Source organism: Somniosus microcephalus, chromosome 1, assembly GCF_052327205.1.
Source record: "Somniosus microcephalus isolate GS21.2 chromosome 1, FLI_Smic_1.0, whole genome shotgun sequence".
NCBI classification, from domain to species: domain Eukaryota; kingdom Metazoa; phylum Chordata; class Chondrichthyes; order Squaliformes; family Somniosidae; genus Somniosus; species Somniosus microcephalus.
This window is the reverse complement of record NC_140987.1, coordinates 17,576,096-17,585,009: the sequence shown is the minus strand read 5'-3', so window position 1 is coordinate 17,585,009 and position 8,914 is coordinate 17,576,096.

Below are 8,914 nucleotides of genomic sequence, written 5' to 3'. Positions count from 1 at the left end.
AACATAAGATGTAACTTATCATGCCAATAAAGCGATTTAAATTGTAAAATTGTAAAATTGTCTGGATTGATGGTCACTTTAAAAAAATTTTAAAAAAAAATTAATCCTGAATGTAACTTTTTTTTTGGCAGTGAATTCTTCGCTTCACATTTTGATTACAGGAGGATCAGTCCGGGCGAGGCATAAATACTACAACGTGAGGGTCTCTCCGGAGGGATGGGCCATTTGGACTTCCTCCTCAGTAATTGTCTGGTGATCGACCTCACTCTTTATGCTAGAAACCCACGTCACTACAACTAACTGCCTCGTCACATACCCAGGTATTTGATAAACTTTTAGTTGGAACTTATTATTTACATACCTGTTTTAGGAACAGGGCAAAGGCCGATCTCCATCCAGTTCACCTTCTACCATCCCGGTGGTCGCCTGATGCAACGATAATGGAGTTGTTGACTAATCACAGCGATCAATCTCTATCAATGAGTGACTCACCTCCAGACTCCCCAAAGCCTTTCCACCATCTACAAGGCACAAGTCAGGAGTGTGATGGAATACTCTCCACTTGCCTGGATGAGTGCAGCTCCAACAACACTTGAGAAGCTCGACACCATCCAAGACAAAGCAGCCCGCTTGATTGACACCCCATCCACCACCTGAAACATCCGCTCCCTCCACCACCGGCGCACCGTGGCTGCAGTGTGTACCATCTACAAGATGCACTGCAGCAACTCGCCAAGGCTTCTTCGGCAGCACCTCCCAAACCCGCGACCTCTTCCACCTAGAAGGACAAGGGCAGCAGGTACATGGGAACACCACCACCTCCAAGTTCCCCTCCAAGTCACACACCATCCTGACTTGGAAGTATATCGCCGATCCTTCATCGTCACTGGGTCAAAATCCTGGAACTCCCTCCCTAACAGCACTGTGGGAGCACCTTCACCACACGGACTGCAGCGGTTCAAGGCGGCGGCTCACCACCACCTTCTCAAGGGCAACTAGGGATGGGCAATAAATACTGGCCTTGCCAGCGACGCCCACATCCCGTGAATACATTTTTAAAAAATAGTTTACAACAGACCCAGACATGAGGCGAGGAAAACCCCCAGTGGTGGAGAGCTTTGGGAACCAGAGGTTCAAAGTCACCTCTTCCTCCCCGAGCACCCTACACTCATCACGTGTCATGTCTAAAATTACTCATGTACTGTGTCCCAAAAGAAAGCTATCTAATTTGCATTTTGAATGAGTGAATTCTATTCAATTGTTTTATTTGACTCAGAACCAAGTACAGAATTTACAGCACCAAATATGCGGAGAGATAAGGAGAAAGTGTTTCCACTGGCAAAAGGTCAGTAACCAAAGGACAGCGATTGAGGGTGATTGGCAAAAGAACCAGAGTCAACTTGAGGAAACGTTTTTTACACAGCGAGTTGTGACCTGGAATGCACTGCGGTGGAAGCAGATTGAATAGTAACTTTCAAAAGAGAATCAGATAAATACTTGAAGGACATCTTATTTTGCAGGGCTATGGGGAAAGAGCAGGGGGAGTGGGACCATTTGGAGAGCTCTACCAAAGAGCCGGCACAGGCACGATGGGCTGAATGGCCTCCTTCTGTGATGTGTCATTCTGTGATTCTATGATATTGAACGACTATTTGTAGGGCAGGGGCTTTGCTATGGCTCCGATATCGGCACTTCCATTCTCTCCGGGATATTTGCAGGATTGTCATTCCTGGGCAATGAATCACACCAGTCGCAGCAAGTATAAAACCAAATCACGGCAAGACCACCTCATTCCACCTCTAACAGCACCGATGGCCGATGTCAGCCTATCTGCTGCTGGACCCCTTCCTAGTTCCCCAATACCTCCAATTTAAAGTCTAATCATCCTCCTGTTCAAATCCCCTCATGGCCTCGCGCCTGTCTATCTCTATTACCTCCTCCAGTCCTCCAACCCCCCCCCCCCACTCCAGAACTCTCTGTTCCTCTGACTCTGGCCTCTCGTGCATAACCCCCCACCACCCTTCTCTCCACCATTGGTGGCCGTGCCTTCAGCCGCCTAGGCCCTAATCTCTGGAATTCCCTCCCTAAACCTCTCTGTGGCTCAGTGGGTGGCACCCTTGCCTCGCGAGTCAGAAGGTTGTGGGTTCAAAGCCCCACTCCAGAGACTTGAGCAGAAAACTCTGGGCTGACACTCCAGTGCAGTACTGAGGGAGGAGTGCTGCACTGTCGGAGGTGCCACCTTTCGGATGAGACGTTAAACCGAGGCCCCGTCTGCTCTCTCGGGTGGATGTAAAAGATCCCATGGCGCTCTATCAAAGAAGAACAGGGGAGTTCTCCCCGGTGTCCTGGGGCCAATATTTATCCCTCAACCAACATCACTAAGACAGATGATCTGGTCATTATCACATTGCTGTTTGTGGGAGCTTGCTGTGCGCAAATTGGTTGCCTCATTTCCTACATTACAACAGTGACTACACTTCAAAAAATACTTTATTGGCTGTAAAGCGCTTTGGGACATTTGGTGGTTGTGAAAGGCGCTATATAACTGCAAGTCCTTTTTTTTCTACCTCCGTTTCCTTTTTAAGATGCTCGTTAAAACCTACCTCTCACTCCTCCTAATATCTCCTGCGTTGGCTCGACGACCATCTTTGTCTGATTACCCCTCCGTGAAGCACCTTGAGATGTTTTTCTACATTAAAGGCGGTCACCGGCCCAGAAATTCCGTTCGCAGCCCTCCCCCGCGGGCGGAGGGCTGCGATTTGGAGAAATCTCCGCCTGGACCGGACAGCTCCCGGGAGGCGCAGAATTCCGTTGCTGGGCCTCTTCAAACTGCCGGTGTGCAGGGCCCGCGTATCCCGGGGGCGCAGGCGGTTCGCCGCATCCCTGGGATCACGTGGGCCATGGAGAGCCAATCAAAGCAGGGAATCTCCATTCATAGATTTGACAGGAAGACCTGTCAAATCTATGAATAGAGATCGGCCCCAAAACATATGATTTAAATTACATAAATTAACTATTTTAAACAAAAATTTAAATTTTTGAAAAAAATAATTAAAGTTTTTAACCAGGCTAAAAATAAACTTTAAAGTATTTTAAAATGATAAATCAGTGGGAAAATTTTTTTTTTTTTTTACTTCAACTGTTAGCCTGGTAAAAGCAGGCCTTGCACTGCTTTTCTAGGCGCAGCAGTTTCCGACTTACATGGACTGAAGTAACTGTGAAAAAAACGGAAGTTCCAGCCACACGCGCTGCCTCTCCGGCGCAGGCGTTTGAGCTGTGAAGCCCTTTCTTCACAGGACGGAAGTTCCGGTTTCCAGCGCATGCGCAGTTCATGCCTAAAACCGTCACTTCCGTTGGCCCTACGAGTGAGTACACAGCGCGTACACACCTGTAGGGAACGGAATTTCTGGGCCGTTATATACTCCTGGTGAATGGGTTACTGGGGTTACAATATTTGCACTATTATTGGTGAAATCTCCCTGTACAATCTCGGGAAACTTTACCTCAGGCATTCTGAGAAAGGTGACTAATAAACGAACGCTCAAAGGAATGGCATGTTAATGAATGGATTGTTTATAGATTTACAACCTGCACAATGTGTCAATGTTACACTAGTAACATCACTCTGTAACTAAGTAAACTGCTCTGCTTCAAACCCCACACCCTCTCCGTCGCCAACACCTCTTTACTCTTTCCACCACCACGACATTGACCCCCCCTCCCCCTTTCTCTCTCCGCCCCCTACCTCAGCTGCTGAAACCATTAGTCACCATTGTGCCACCTCTTGATTTCTCCAGCGTCTCCTCTCTCAACTTCCACCCTGCATAGACTTCAATTGCTCCAAGACCCTCCCAGCCATGCCCTGTCCCACATCCAGTCCCACTTGACACCCCACCCCTGTCCTCGCTGACCTAAGACTGGCTCCCAGACCACCACCCCCATTGTTAAATCATAGAATCATAGACATTTACGGCACAGAAGGAGGCCATTCGACCCATCGTGTCTGTGCCGGCTGAAAAAGAGCTCTGCAGCCTAATCCCACTTTCCAGCTCTTGGTCTGTAGCCGTGCAGTTCACGGCACTTCAAGTGCATATCCAAGCATTTTTTAAATGTGGTGAGGGTCTCTGCCTCTACCACCCTTTCAGGCAGTGAGTTCCAGACCCCCACCACCCTCTGGGTGAAAACATTTCTCCTCAACTCCCCTCTAATCCTTCAACCAATTACTTTAAAGCTATGCCCCCTGGTTATTGACCTCTCTGCTAAGGGAAATAGGTCCTTCCTGTCCACTCTATCTAGGCCCCTCATAATTTTATACACCTCAATCAAGTCTCCCCTCAGCCGCCTCTGTTCCACGGAAAACAACCCCAGCCTATCCAATCTTTCCTCATAACTCAAATTCCCCAGTCCAGGCAACATCCTTGTAAATCTCCTCTGTACCCTCTCTAGTTTCCCTTTCCTGTAATGTGGTGACCAGAACTGCACACAGTACTCCAGCTGCGGCCTAACTAGTGTTTTATACAGTTCAAGCATAACCTCACTGCTTAATCTTAAAAATCTTTAAAAAATCATCCAACCTCATCTTCAAATCCCCCCATGACCTCGCTGCACCCCAGGGCACCGCGCCTTAGAAAGGAGATATTGGCCTTGGAAGGACCGCAGCACAGATTCACCAGAATGGTACCAGGGCTCTGTGGTAAACCACTGTTAACCCTGTACAAGTCCAGGCATGTCTCAGCCCCTGGCTCCACCCCTAAGCCCGGGTATAAAGGTGACTCACCACCCTTCCCCCGGGAGCTCTTAGGATGGATTCACTAGCAGAGGCATGCTCTAGTTCTTAGTCAATAAAAGCCTACTTCATATAAGTCCATCTCGTAGCTTTGGTATTGTTGATAGCGCATCAATTTTATTGACTAATTTTCAACATGGAGCAAATCTTGAAGCTGGAACGTTTAGACCTGGATCCTCAAGCAGCAGATGCAGCCAATAACTTTGAACACTGGCTCAGCTGTTTCGAAGCCTTCCTGGAGGCCTCCAGCACTACTGTCACTACAGATGACGCGAAACGGCTTGTCTTGAACTCACGGGTGAGCCACCGAGTCTACGCGATCATCCGAGACGCCACTACTTACGCGGCCGCCATCGCGACGCTAAAGGAACAATACGTGAGGCCTGTTAACGAGGTCTACGCCAGACACCTCCTGGCTACCCGAAAACAGTGCCCCGGGGAATCGGGCGCTGAATATTTACTGGCACTGAGAGTCCTCGGCCGGGACTGTAATTGCAAAGCGGTGACGGCCAAGGAATGCACGGAAGACCTGATCCGAGACGCCTACGTAGCCGGCATCAGTTCCAACTATACTCGGCAGAGGCTGCTGGAACAGAGGGGGCTCGACCTGCAGAAGACGGTGGCCCTCGCTAGACGTGGCCCTCCAGAACATGGACGCCTACCCCCCTGACCGGATGGCCATTGGATGCCACGGGAGCAGCCATCTTGGGACCCGGTAAGGCCACAAGCCGCCAGCAGCCCAACTACAGCTGCAATGACCAGAGGCCAGAAATGCTACTTCTGCGGCCAGGCCAAGCACCCCAGACAGCAATGCCCAGCAAAGGACGCGACCTGCTCCAAATGCGGCAAGAAAGGCCACTACGCGAGAGTGTGCAAGGCGAAATCGACCCCCAATTCCAGCAGCGCCGCGTGTGAACCGTACAGGCCGCCATTTTGGACCCCACCAACCACGTGTGAGCCGTGAGGGCCGCCATTTTGGACACCACCAGCCGAGGGGGAGCCGCCATCTTGGACACCATCTCGGGACCAGGCCCTCGGCGCGGGCGAATACTACAGCAACCCACCGACCTCGACGATGGCCTCCATCACCCTGGACCAATCTAGGCCCCATCAACTAGCCAGGTCCATGATGAACGTAAAGGTAAATGGCCATGCCACAAATTGCCTTTTCGACTGCGGAAGCACGGAGAGCTTCATCCACCCCGACACGGTGCGACGCTACTCCCTATCGGTTATGCGCACACGCCACCAGGTCTTTATGGCCTCAAAGTCCCATACGGCGGACGTCGGCGGCTACTGTGTAGCGACTCTGACAGTGAACGGCGTGGAGTACAGAGAGTTTAAATTCCTCGTCCTGCCACAGCTCTGCGCTCCCGTACTGCTAGGATTAGACTTCCAGTGCCATCTGGAGAGCGTCACGATGGCATATGGCGGGCCCCTGCCCCCACTTACAGTCTGCAGCCAGCAGAATTTAAACACGGCGCCGCGCAAAGTATGCAGCCTGTCCACCCTGAAGGTCAAACCCCCCCCCGTTGTTCGCTAACCTCGCCAAAGACTGCAAGCCAATTGCTACTAAAAGCAGGCGGTACAGTGCCGGGGATAGGAGCTTTATTAAATCAGAAGTACAAAGACTCCTGAGGGAAGGGATTATCGAGGGCAGCACCAGCCCATGGCGAGCCCAAGTGGTGGTCGTAAAGACCGGCGAAAAACAGCGCCTGGTTATTGATTACAGCCAGACGATCAATCGATACACGCACTTCCCCGCATATCTGACATGGTCAACCAGATAGCACAATACCGGGTATTCTCGACGATTGATCTGAAGTCGGCATACCACCAGCTCCCCATCAGGCCTGAGGACCGCCAGTACACGGCCTTCGAGGCTGACGGTCGCCTCTACCACTTCCTCCGAGTCCCCTTCGGCGTCACCAACGGGGTCTCGGTCTTCCAAAGGGAGATGGACCGGATGGTTGACCAGAACGCGCTGCAGGCCACCTTCCCCTATCTAGACAACGTCACCATCTGCGGCCATGACCGGCAGGACCACGACGCCAACCTAGAAAAATTCCTCTGTACGGCCCAACGGCTGAATCTGACATACAACAGAGAAAAATGTATGTTCCGCACCGCGCGCCTCGCTATTCTTGGCTGCGTGGTGGAACACGGAGTCATCGGCCCCGACCCCGACCGAATGCGCCCCCCCCACTGCCTAAAAGCCCTGAAGAGATGCCTAGGGTTCTTCTCTTACTACGCCCAGTGGGTGCCCAACTATGCGGACAAAGCCCGGCCCCTCATCAAGTCAACCTCCTTCCCCCTGACGGCAGAGGCCCGTGCAGCCTTCACCCTCATAAAAGAGGACATTGCGAAGGCCACAATGCACGCAGTGGATGAGTCCATCCCTTTCCAAGTGGAGAGTGATGCATCCGACTTCGCCCTAGCCGCAACCCTTAACCAGGCGGGGAGACCCATGGCCTTCTTTTCACGGACCCGCCAGGGCCCCGAAATTCGACACTCCTCAGTCGAGAAGGAGGCCCAGGCGATAGTGGAGGCTGTATGGCACTGGAGGCATTACCTGGCCGGTAAACGTTTCACCCTGCTCACTGACCAACGGTCAGTAGCATTTATGTTTAACAACAGACAAAGGGGGAAAATCAAAAATGATAAGATATTGCGGTGGAGGATCGAGTTATCCACCTACAACTACGATATCTTATACCAGCCCGGGAAACTTAATGAGCCCCCAGACGCCCTATCCCGTGGGACATGTGCCAACGCACAAGTCGATAGGCTACGGACCCTCCACAATGATCTCTGCCACCCGGGGGTCACCAGGTTCTTCCACTTTATTAAAGCTCGCAACCTGCCTTACTCCATCGAGGAGGTCAGGACCATGACCGGGAACTGCCAGGTCTGCGCCGAATGCAAACCGCATTTTTATAGGCCAGACAGGGCACACCTGATTAAAGCCACCCGCCCCTTCGAACGTCTCAGCGTCGATTTCAAGGGGCCCCTTCCCTCCTCTGACCGCAACACGTACTTCCTCAATATTATTGACGAGTACTCCCGTTTCCCCTTCGCCATCCCCTGCCCGGACATGACCAGCGCCACAGTCATCAGGTGCCTCCACGACCTGTTCGCCATATTTGGCTTCCCCAATTACATCCACAGCGACAGGGGCTCGTCGTTCATGAGCGACGAGCTGCGCCAGCACCTGCTCGAGAAGGGCATAGCCACGAGCAGGACTACCAGCTACAACCCCCGGGGTAACGGACAGGTAGAGAGGGAGAACGCAACGGTGTGGAAGACCGCCATGCTCGCCCTAAAATCCAAGGGCCTCCCAATCTCCCGCTGGCAAGATGTCCTCCCCGATGCGCTCCACTCCATACGATCACTGCTCTGTACTGCCACAAACGCCACCCCTCACGAGAAGATGTTCGTCTTCCCCAGGAAATCCACCTCGGGGACATCACTACCGCCATGGCTGACGTCTCCGGGACCCGTCCTGCTCAGGAAACACGTGAGGAGCCATAAGACGGACCCCCTGGTCGAAAAGGTTCACCTCCTCCACGCCAACCCACAGTACGCCTACGTGGCGTATCCTGACGGCCGGGAGGACACAGTCTCAATTCGAGACCTCGCACCCTCAGGTACCACCCGAAACACCATCGATCACCATCCAGTACTTCCACCCACCACCACTACCCACGACGCACCACCGGGGTGCCTACCACGAACTGATGACATGCCGGTGCCATCCCTACCCCGAGAGGACGACACGCCAGTGCTCCGTCCCACGCGAGAAGCGGCCGCAGGCAAAGAACCGCCGCAACCGGCACCACGACGATCATTACGGCAGACAAGACCCCTGGAGAGACTTTCGTATACGAACTTTTGAAACACTTCACCCCGCCGGACTCTTTTTTAAACGAGGGGTGAATGTGGTGAACCACTGTTAACCTGTACATGCCTGTGTGGTAAACCACTGTTAACCATGTACAAGTCCAGGCATGTCTCAGCCCCTGGCTCCACCCCTAAGCCCGGGTATAAAGGTGACTCACCACCCTTCCCCTGGGAGCTCTTAGGATGGATTCACTAGCAGAGGCATGCTCTAGTTCTTAGTCAATAAAA